Below are 12,605 nucleotides of genomic sequence, written 5' to 3' on the forward strand. Positions count from 1 at the left end.
GGAGAACTGGATTAGGTGTTGAACTGGCCGATAACTGGCCCTGTTGCAAAAGTAAAGCATGATGGTGGCATCATGCTGTGGGGGTGTTTTCTGCAGCATGGACTTGGCAACTGGTCAGGGTTGAGTAAAGCTGAATGGAGCAAAGTACAGAGATATCATCTATAATAAGCATGTCCCACAGAGCTCAGGATCTCAGTCTGGGTTGAAATTACATGCAAACAACCTTAATCACACAGGCAAAATAACACAGGAGTGGCTTAGGGACATCTCTGTGAGTATTCTAGAGCCCTGATCTGAACCCTATTTAACATCATTTGAGAGACCTGAAAGTGGTCCATTGATGGTCCCCATCCAACCTGACACAGCTTGAAAGGATTTGACATGAAGCATGGCAGAAAATCCCCCAATCCAGGTGTGCAAAGCTTGTTTTGTCATACCCAAAAAGACTCAAGGCTGTTGTTTTGTTGTTGCCAAAGGTGCTTCAACTAAGTACTGAGTAAAGGGTCTGAACACTTATGTGAATATGATATTCTTTTTATATATTTATATACACTCACACTGTGTGAGTGTTAGTTAAGAGAGATGTCTGAGAAAGTAAATAAAAAGCAGTAATTTAGGCAACAATTTGTGAACAATTAGCATGATATCTCACATTAATTGGAACAAAGAGCTCTTCTCTGACTGCTGGAAAAGGTAGCCTTTGGGAATGAGGGGGTGGGAGCATGGGGGAATAATATCAGTCAGACCACTACATCCCCAATGCAATTACTGTTCAGCTTCTTTAAAATGAGGCAGTTGATTTTAGGACAGCATTCTCCCTCTATCTATGTGGATTATATTATTTTCTGTGTATGTAGGAAGGAGCAGGATTAATATAGTGTCAGAAGGCAACAAAAAGGGGAAAAAAAGATCCCACGGTTTCTATGACTCATATTACTTGATGTAAGCAATTTTAAGCATACGGACTCATTTTCCTGTAGCTACATTTACATTTACATTAAATTAGTTTACTGTGATGAGTAATAATCCAAAGTGTTTGGTATAGAAGTGTACTCGAGTGTACTTTTTTTTCCATTAATCCAAACAGACCATCATATTCGGAGAAAATAGGGTGTAATTTAAAGTCATCCAATAAAACATAGGCACTAGGTCTTACAAATTAGGCAGCTGATTTACATTGCATGTATTACAGTGTCTCATTATTTTAGTTATTTTAAGAAATGTAATAAAAATATGGCCCGCTTCATGGAAAATTCTGAACAGAACTCAGTGGCTCAGGTGTTTATTTGGCTCCAGGGCCACTTTACCTTTTTCCTTTTGGACTGATGATTGATGCAATCATATGCTAACATTTCCTGTATGATCCCCATTCTAAATCAGGTCCTACAGCTACTCTCTACTCTCTCCACATATACGTTGCACAAATTAAAATCAGTGACCACAAGTATTAACTATATCGTGTGTAAAGCAGCATTATGTCACTAGCCATGCCTGCATGATTTGTAAAAATTTTGCTCGCATGAAAATGTTTATTTTTATGTTACTTAATACTTATTTAATGTTGCTTATTAATTGCAATGTTTAAACTATTACTTACAGTAGTTGCTTAGTCCTTGTAGCAAGAGCAAGGTTAAGTGTCAAGATTGTCGCCTATAATTGCATACGTAAGAACTTAGCCTAACTAAGATCAGAGATGATCAAGAATGAGACTGACCTTCTTGTTCTTCTTCTACACCTGCCTCTTTCACCCCAACCACCTGCATGTCTTCCCTCACCACATCTATAAATCTCCTCTTTGGTCTTCCTCTTTTCCTCCCACCTGGTGGCTCCATTCTTAGCATTTTCTACCAATATACCCCATGTCCCTCCTCTGCACATGTCCAAACCATCTCAATCTCACCTCCCTCACCTTGTCTCTAAAACATCCTACATGCGCTGTCCCTCTAATAAACTCGTTTCTAATCCTGTCCAACCCTCGTCACTTCCAACTAAAACCTAAACATCTTCAACTTTCCACCTCCTGTCTTTTACTTAATGCCACTGTCTTTAAACCATTCAACATCACAGGTCTCACCACAATCCTATAAACTTTCCCTTTCACTTTTGCAGCTTCCCTTTTATCACAAATCACTCCTGCCACTCTTCTCCACCCACTCCACCCTGCCTGCACTCTTTTTTTCACTTCTCTAACACACTCTTCATTACTTTGCACTGATGACCCCAGATACCCGAACTCCTCCACCTTCTCCACCTTTTCTCCCTGTAATCGCACCACTCCACTGCCCTCCCTCTCATTCACACACATGTACTCTGTCTTACTCCTACTGACTTTCATTCCCCTTCTCTCCAGGCATATCTCCACCTCTCCAGGCTCTTCTCAACTTGCTCCTGCTTTTTAAAATAAGTGTTCACCACTGTCATTTCCATTCTTTTAGCAAAATCTATCACCATCTGCCCTTCCACATTCTTCTCCTTAAGACCATACCTACCCATCACCTCCTCATCACCTCTGTTCCCTTCACCTACATGCATATTAAAGTCTGGAGAATGAGACTGACCACTATCATAATTTAACCTCACAGAAAATCAGGAAAGGATATCTATAAAGCTAAAGGTGCTTTGTCATATGTACATTACAGCACCGTGAAATTCTTTCTTACCATATCCCAGCTGGGGTCAGCCATGATACAGCGCACCTGGAGGGTTAAAGGACTTGCTCAAGGCCCAAGAGTGGCAGCTTGGCAATAGTGGGGCTTGAACCCCCCATCCTTCTAATCAGTAAGACAGAGCCTTAAGAACTAGGAATTCTTCCCTAAACAAACAAACAAACCAATTCTATTTATTGAAACTAATCAGATACTCAAAGTAGAATAGTTTTTCCAGTCAGCAGTGTTCTCACCAGACATTTATAGGAACACCTAAAGCACTGATAAGTCTATATAATTGGCCAATCATAAGGCATTGATTCAATGAAAAATACCTCCCCACACCACCACCGGTGCTCAGTTGTGGGAATGGTACGCCGCCATGGACGGCCCCAAGACAGGTTGTGAAAGGAGGAGGGTGGGCGTTGGGCTAGCAACCTGACCCCGTAAGAAAACTGCTATGGAAAGAAAGTCACTAGGCCCTTGCTGCCCAGTGCGCCTCATGGCACAGGAGGATTGAATACATAATATATAATGTATATTAGGGCAGGGGCGGGCAGTGCACTTGGCACCTGGGCCATCAGTGGGGACTTACCCGACTTAATTCACCTCTTAATACCACCACAATCACTTTGCAATAATAGAAACCATCAATGCTATACAAAAACGCAATATACAATGCTTGGCATTACAGAGAGAGAGAGGCATTTCGCACATGGAAAAATAAAATTTTACTACAGCAAGCTTCACAACTGTGCCACCAACATCATCTGGAGTAGTTCAGAATCAATATTTATCTAATAACATGACAAAAACATAAAAAATGTCAATAAAATACAACCTACTCACTAGAGATGCATAGTCATAATTTGCACCGCTCCTCAGAGGCTGTAAGCCAGTGGTACCACTTGTATTCACTGGTCTGGAAGTGGCTAACAAACCATTTCCCAGGCTGAGACAAGCTAGCTAGCTTTGTGGTTGGCCGACCTCCTTACGATGTCTAGCTTTTCTTGAAAATGGATTTTTAAGAATGTCCGAGACCAAATCAATTTCTCAACCTCTGTCAGATATTGTGGGCATAAAAAAGTCTAACTCAGATGTATTAATGTGTGCAGAGCGCTACAGGCATGTTTTGCTAGTCAAACTTGGCTGTAACAGTTTCCCTCTGACCAACCATTCAGAGGCCGGAAAAATGCTGATGCTATTCCTGTGAGGTGAATTTGAAATCTGATTGGTTAAAGAAACAGACTCATTGCTAATAAAGTCTAAGGTACAACGGCCAGCACTACTGATTCTGAAGGCCCTGTGCAGATTAGATTGACATGGCAGCAAATAGAGGCTGGAATTTGATTGGACAAAAAAATCGAACATTCACATACCTGTACTGGAAGCAGTGCAGCCAAGAGAAACTCTACAAAATAAAGAGAATAAACTGTTGGGAATAAATTAATAAAAAATTTCATGGAACAAATATTCGAATTTAGGTTGTAAATGTAGGTCAGTGCTTCTGATAATGTTTAGGCCAGCAGAGAAAGCCTTGCTGCACCACTGTATTAGGGGTGTAAAGGTACACATATTTGTTCCGAAATGTTTAGGTACAGGGCTTTCGGTTCGATACACACGTGTACCGAATGCAATCCTTTTTATATGCGGAATATAGTTACAATCTGAGTTTCCTCCGGAATGTATTAAGTGACATATTATTATCCTCTTACACTCCTCCATAATGACATCACAAAGCACCTGGATGTTAGACACATGGTACTTTCCCACCTTTTGCTTGAGGATTCCCCACAGGTGCTCAATAGCGTTCAGGTCTGTAGACATACTTGGCCACTCCATCACTTGGGGTCATTATCATTTTGTAAAATTGCTGTTCGGCCCAGTTTCTAAAGGGAGGGTGTCATGTTCTTCAGAATATCACAGTGCATGTTGGAATCCATGTTTTCCTCAATGAAACCAGCAGCTCCCCAGTACTAACAGCACTCATGCAGCCCCAGACCATGATGCTGCCACCACTATGCTTGACTGTAGACAAGACAATTTTCTGGGTACTCCTCACCAGGGCATCCCCACACATGCACATATCTTGCTTTAATTACAAGATACACAAATGTGTATGGTCATGTCAATCAGACAAAAACATAAGATGAATATGACATGTGGTTTTGCATGATTAGGGTTTACTCATTTTTATTGCCAGCTATTTTGACAATAAAGACAGTAAAGGACAGTAAATCTATACTGCTATACAAGCTGCACATTGACTACCGTACTTTAAAATATATCCAAGTTTTATTTCTATATTTGTGTCCCTTGAGAAGATTATACCAATAATACGGAAACAATTATCTAAATTGTAAAAAATTCACCAGTTTTACAGGCAGAATTGCCTTGATTATGAAAGAGGTCAGAAGAAAACAGCAAGATTGGAATATGCAAAAGGGGTAACCTATGTAAATGTAACCTATGTAAACATGTTTTTACAAACACAATAAGTAGAAAAGTATTTCAGTACATGTCAGAGGACTCAGTCATGAACAGGAATCTGAGGTTACAGCTTGCCCAGACTCATACAAACTGGGCAGTTTAGGATTAGAAACACATCCTTCTTCCAGACTAAACAGACTATTGTGCATAAAGAGCCTATTAGCAGAGATAAGCAGTTTCTATAACACTCAAACCAGCCAACAATCATGCCATGGTCAGTGTTAATGAGATAACAGCTTTTTCACAGTCTGATGTTTGTTGTGAACATGACTGGTTGATTAAATAATTGCATGAATAAGCAAGTATATATATTCTATATATAATCTTTGAACTAATAATTTTATGAATTGTTTAATTGTATTCATTCACTTGACAAGAAAGTTCACTGATCCTCCTTAACATGAAAATACAGCTAATAAAGACTCTGATGAACATCTGCACAGACACAAATATAGATCACAGTGGTAGTTTCTCAAGGCAGGAGAACTCAAGTTAAAAAAAACAGCTCTGTCAACTGTGTGGGTTGGAAATTGGCAGTTAAATCATTTTCTCACCATAAACAAAACCTTGTGCCCTTTTCACAAACGGTTCATGCTTAAATTATTGCTTGTTAATGGATTTTTTCACAACAAAAGTGAGTTTATGGGTGAGAGAACATGACAGCCTGCAAGTAATGGGAAGGCGTAAGGAGGAAAAACACTAAAGGTGCGCAGTCTTTCTCAATAGCACGGATCAGACGAGAGATGAGTAATTAGCAGGTTTTCGATTTAGCTTTAGTCACTCAGCACTTTGTCTTGGTAGTTGTTCAAACCTGGAATATTTAGTGTCTTAGAAGCCTGAATTACTCTACAGAGAACATGGACTTATGTTTTGAGTTTATAATGATGTCACCTATTTTTTCATTATACTCTCCTAAAGCCAATATTGCCAAATTAACCACTTCATCACAAAAGTATCATAAGATTGGAGCAGATAAAAAAAAACACTTTTTATAATATTCATGAGTTTTGACTTTTAAACATATATACAGATTTCACAGGTTTCCAAGAGCCCTAGAATTGGGTAACACTGCAAAATTACCATGCTATAAAAGAAAATCTGACAACACAAATCAACTCCATTATATATCCCAATGCAAAAAAACTAATTCTCAATGAAATTTGTACCTCTATGAAATCTGATAAATAATCTTTAATCCTAATTCTGTTCTTTACTGAAAAACATGAAAATGCATAAATTGGATCAACGTCTGGCCCAACAAACCGTTCTTAAAAAAATGTTTCTAAGAAAAAAAAAGTTTCTGACTCTTTTTCTCCTTTATTTTCATTCATATCTATAAATCCTTTAATTACAATATCATTCCACGCTTGCACTGCAGTGTGCTCACGGCATGAAAGGAACACAGTAAGTTTGATCCTGTTCTCTCATTCTCATTGTCTCATCCTTAATCGAGCTATTGTCCACCTATTAGAAGGCTTCACTGTTATCCGCCCGGCTTGATCCCTGTGCTAGTTAGTTACACACAGAGGAGGAAGCCCTGGAGGGATATCGGATAGGAGCGTGCACTAATGTGAAGCAACTTCTTACCGAATTGCAATGACCTCTTGAAGAGAATACAAGAAAATCAATTATTTATTCTTTCACTCCGGAAAAGGCTTTCCGTCGCATACAATGCTGAGGAGTTTGTTTAAGCCTGTGCTAATTTAAGTATGAACATGCATTAAACCAGTAGATTATATATGAGGGTTAACCATGACTGGTTGGGTGTGTCAAGGACAGCATGTCTGCCTAGGTTAACCCTTGAGGAACTTTTTGTTGCGTTTTACTGTGAGCCTCAATCCACTGGCAATAATTCTTTAAGAAAAACTTCTGGTGTGTCTCCATTTATGAAACGTGAGCACAAATATGACCTTTTACATAGCCATTAACTCTTGGCTGTTGCATGTAAACATCCACTTACATGATCTCAGACAAAAAAAAATGCTCCTTTGATCTCATAAAGACCATGTCTGTTTCAGTGATAAAGAAGAAAAAGACAGCTGTAGGCTATGGTCTCCTTACTGCTTTTAGTTAAAAGACCTGGCCTATTTACTAATGTTGTCCACTGTAACCACACGTCGCAACACGCATAATGATTAACGTGAACCTCAGCTGCACAAGACTTTGTGTCCTGGAATCCACTCGTTTTTTTCCCCCTCCCTATTCTTTGAGTCAGCATTCCAGGATTGTCCAAGATCCAAGATGTCACCTCTTTTATCCATAGCCCCTTAACCAGATTCTAAGCAAAACTATTGTTAGGAAAAACTGGTCGGAGATCAATAGAAAGGAACTGCTCTGACATCTAGAGCTTTGAGGAAGCCTTCGGGGGATTTAACAGTGTCACCATGTCAAGTGAAGGCAGATTAAATCTACAATGGCCCATTAGTAAGCTCAAAAGAAGGTAGGCTGTTGAAGGCTGGACCTCACACTGAGGTACCTCTTTATTACCACTTAGAGGGGTGACAGCTGACACCAGTTTTTAAAGGGAAGGGTCAATTAGAAGGTCAATCCTGGTAAAGATGGTTCTAAGATAAAAGGCCTCGGAAAGCTGGACATACCGCAGTCAATAAGTCAATAAGTTTGTTTTATAACAGTGTATTAACAAACATAGCAATAATATAGCAATAATGTTCATGATTGAAACTGAAATGTTTGTGCTTGTCTGGTTTTATGGGGGGAAAATTGGTTTGAAAGCTCAAACGTATCCCAGTAAATAATAAATTACATTTCAATCAAGTGTGATACTCTGTGGCAGTGTTGTGCTGTAAGTAATGAATAAAACACCATAGTGTATGCTTTTCTAGGAAAATATAGACTGGGTGGTGTGATGCAGACACGAAGTAAATAATCAGAGTGAATTTCATTTAGCTTAATGCCAAACATTCATCTTTATTAAAAATGTATTTTAACTGTTAATTAGCAATCTGTTCAAAAATAAGAGACAGCATCTTCTGAAAAGATGCTTGTACAATTTAGCCTAGAAAACCAGATGGCTTAGGGGAGGCGTTAGAAGTGTTGAAACTGGAGAGAGCAACATAGGGAGAGAGCTGGTGCCAAACAGTGGGTTAGTTCATCCCGTGCACCCGTAATCAAATTGCTGTCTGTCTGGGATTCATAACGCACTGAGCCTCTACCCTTGGCATGACCTCTACGCGGAGGCGGTGTTTGTCTTGTGACGCTAGGACAGCCCTGGTTAATAGAAAAGATACATGAAAAAAAAACTCTAGTTTCCAGGGTTTCTGGTTTTGCAAATGTCTGCATCAGAGTGTGTTATTACAGTCTGTCTGCCCCTTTCTTCTTATCCCTAGGAGAAAAAGCAGCACTTCTGCTTTTAGGATAGTATTTTTACAGGTAATCTTAAACACAGGGGTTTGAGTGTTGTATTTAAAGTAACGCCGTTGCACTGAACATACATTATATGGCCAAACATTTGTTGACACATGACCATCTCACCTCTATGTAAGCCTTCACCAAGCTGACACAAATTTGGTAGCACGCATTTATCTAAAAGTTTTTTTTTATTTTTAGAAATTTCACTTCTCTGGAACAAAATGGCCAAACATGCTCTAGCTTTACAATGCCCTGGTGTGAAAGTGGCCCACATAGAGCCCTGACCTCAACTCAACTGAACACCTCAGGGATAAACTGGAATGCAGACTGCAACACAGCCTCCTCTCCTGATTTTAGGTCCAGCTTTATTAATGCTCTGGTGGCTGGATGAGAAAATCCCCACAGCCACGGCCCAATACCTAGTGGAAGGTCTTCCCAGCCTTTGCCAGAAGAGTGGAGGTTATATAACAGCAAAGCAATGTGGTGTGAATCATATGGTTGTAAATATTGGCCATATTTTAAATTAAAAGCACATGCTTAACTGGTAGACCTTGGCCCCTAAGTACAGTGAACTATAATAAAATGAATAAAACTAATACGAATACTGATAAAAATTATAATACTAACCTATAGCATATTGACCTATACTGCACCAATTTTGTAAAAACAAGTAGCAAAACAATAATCAGGATGTTAATTTTAGGTCTGTCACCAAAGTTAAGAAAATCGTTTTAAATAAATTTACACTGTTTCACTTTCCAGATTGTGCACATTTAATTCAGAACACACAAAGGCTTTTATTAAGGTCGTTTATTACTTTTGCAATGACTAGTAATAAGGTGGAGCACACTAACTACAGCCAGAACTACACTAACAAAAGCCAAAAGAACAGAATGTAGAAATAGAGCCCAGACTTTGGCCTGCTTCTCAGTAAAGTGATTTGTACGAGCAATTTTGATAGAGAAATACAGGAGAAAGCAAATTCCAAAGCAGCCCCTGTGGGTCACTTAATTACATCTGCTTTCATTGTGGACAACTGCTGAGACTCCCACATGCAGTGGCGCTGAAGCAGTTTGAAGAAATGAGGAAAAGATGCCATATTTCTGGAATGTCTTAGAAGGGGCATGAGAAATCAGGAACAGGTGGAGGTGATCTTTTGAGGTCTCACATGCTTAAATTGATGAAACATTCCTGTTTTATTGGACAGTATCATTTTGGAAACAATTTGGTACTATGGAGTATATATGGAGTTTCTATCTATCTATCTATCTGTCTGTCTGTCTGTCTGTCTGTCTGTCTGTCCGTCCGTCCGTCGTCCGTCCGTCCGTCCGTCCGTCCGTCCGTCCGTCCATCCATCCATCCGGGTTAATCTCCATAACTAAGAACGATGCGATTTGAATCTCGATGCATAGCCAATTATACAAAATGTTAAAGATACATATGAAGTAGCTACTGATGCGATTGTTGAGAGAGAGAGAGAGAGAGAGAGAGAGAGAGAGAGAGAGAGCTATATATTTAGCTCACTTGTTTTGTTTTTTTCTAAATTACGTAAAATATCTGAAGTCTACGATGGCAATTGCAATATGTGGCACAGCTCAAGGATCAGAATAAAAGCAACTTTCAGCTTTGTACTGTATTTTTTATTGGCCTGATTTCGCTGTTAAAAACAAAAACCATGTAGCGTTAAATAATTCCTTGGCTGAGAGTGGAGACTGGCACACTCAGAAAGCACGATCTGACAGACTCACCCACTTTAAAGCAGCCTCTTTAGTGCCATTGTGACTAAAGGCATCTGACAACAAAGTTCTGGCCTTGTCAGAAACGTTTAACTAAAAATCCACTGCCTTGTCACTTGCCTTAAAGCCGTCGATAGCAATGGATGATGGAATTCACAGGATAATGCAATGGCGGTTTTACTAAAAGAAACATTTGAATGCTTAAAGGAAAGAAAAAATATCTTTATTACCTCAAACACGCACTGAACAGTGTTTCTGTTTCCCTTAATCGAACTATAGTCTTTCATTAGAGGATCTTTATTGTAAATCTGACACGTGTTACATGAGAGATTATTTGAATCGTTTCAGTGTGGCCTGTAATAATCCTAAATAAATGCAGCTGTAATCGCAGTCTAAAGCCAGATTCAGCAATAGAGTGTGTAGATATGAGTGTGATGTGTGAGCATGCTACTGTCTGGATTGTGCTTTTTCTAGAGATCAGCTAAACTCAGTGAGACAAATCTAAACCCTATAAGTCTCAAATGTCTTTAGAATCAATGGAATTGGAGTGCAAAGAAACTGATATATCTTTTCAGGGCTCTGATAATAAACACTTTAAATTATTATTGTATCTTTTTATATTTTACGTATCTTACCTTCTTAGTGTAATAAGGATAAATGAGGAATCTATTCATTCATTTTTATGTTTGCTCCATGTTTGTCATTCTTCGTTTGTTTGGTTGGTTTTAATGCAACATTTGTTGCATTAACCAGCACATTTTCTTCAAGTCTAGTGTCATGTCAAGTGGCTTTTTTGTCATTTCTACTATACACAGTGGTACAGAGTACACAGTAAAAACGAGGCAACGTTCCTCCAGAACCCTGGTGCTACACTGAACAACAACAACAACAACAACATAGAGCTACAACACAACACAAGCTACGTAAAGTGCATTGAGTGCAACCTAGTGCAAACAAAAACATTGCAGACAGACAGAACACATAACCCAAGAAAGACCCGACAGTAAACCTACTGTATACTCTGATTATACAATACTGTGCAGAGAAAACTGTAAAAACTGAAAGTGGGAGAATATATAAACAAACACAATGCAGTGCAAAAAAAACAGCAGTAGCAGCAGTCAAGAGGTGCAAAAAACTGCATGTAAACAGTATAATACAGTCGAGAGGTGCAAAAAAATGCATGTAAACAGTATAATGCAGTCGAGAGGTGTAAAAAAACTGCATGTAAACAGTATAATACATTCCAGAGGTGTAAAAAATCTGCATGTAAACAGTATAATACATTCCAGAGGTGTAAAAAATCTGCATGTAAACAACTGCATGTAAACAGTATAATACATTCCAGAGGTGTAAAAAAACTGCATGTAAACAACTGCATGTAAACAGTATAATACATTCCAGAGGTGTAAAAAAACTGCATGTAAACAGTATAATACATTCCAGAGGTGCAAAAAACAGCATGTAAACAGTATAATACATTCCAGAGGTGCAAAAAACAGCATGTAAACAGTATAATGCAGTCGAGAGGTGTAAAAAACAGCATGTAAACAGTATAATACAGTCGAGAGGTGTAAAGAACTGCATGTAAACAACTGCATGTAAACAGTATAATACATTCCAGAGGTGTAAAAAAACTGCATGTAAACAGTATAATACATTCCAGAGGTGCAAAAAACAGCATGTAAACAGTATAATACATTCAGAGGTGCAAAAACAGCATGTAAACAGTATAATGCAGTCGAGAGGTGTAAAAAAAACTGCATGTAAACAGTATAATACAGTCGAGAGGTGTAAAGAACTGCATGTAAACAGTATAATACATTCCAGAGGTGTAAAAAACTGCATGTAAACAGTATAATACATTCCAGAGGTGCAAAAAACAGCATGTAAACATTATAATGCAGTCGAGAGGTGTAAAAAACAGCATGTAAACAGTATAATGCAGTCGAGAGGTGTAAAAAACTGCATGTAAACAGTATAATACATTCCAGAGGTGTAAAAAACTGCATGTAAACAGTATAATACATTCCAGAGGTGTAAAAAACTGCATGTAAACAACTGCATGTAAACAGTATAATACATTCCAGAGGTGCAAAAACAGCATGTAAACAGTATAATGCAGTCGAGAGGTGTAAAAACAGCATGTAAACAGTATAATACATTCCAGAGGTGCAAAAACAGCATGTAAACAGTATAATGCAGTCAGAGGTGTAAAAAACTGCATGTAAACAGTATAATACAGTCAAGAGGTGTAAAAAACTGCATGTAAACAGTATAATGCAGTCGAGAGGTGCAAAAAAAACAGCAGGTAGTGTAATGTGGTCAAGTAGAAATAATAATATTTAAATGATGGTGGAATAAA

The sequence above is a fragment of the Silurus meridionalis genome, chromosome 24 (genome assembly GCF_014805685.1).
Source record: "Silurus meridionalis isolate SWU-2019-XX chromosome 24, ASM1480568v1, whole genome shotgun sequence".
Classification (NCBI taxonomy): domain Eukaryota; kingdom Metazoa; phylum Chordata; class Actinopteri; order Siluriformes; family Siluridae; genus Silurus; species Silurus meridionalis.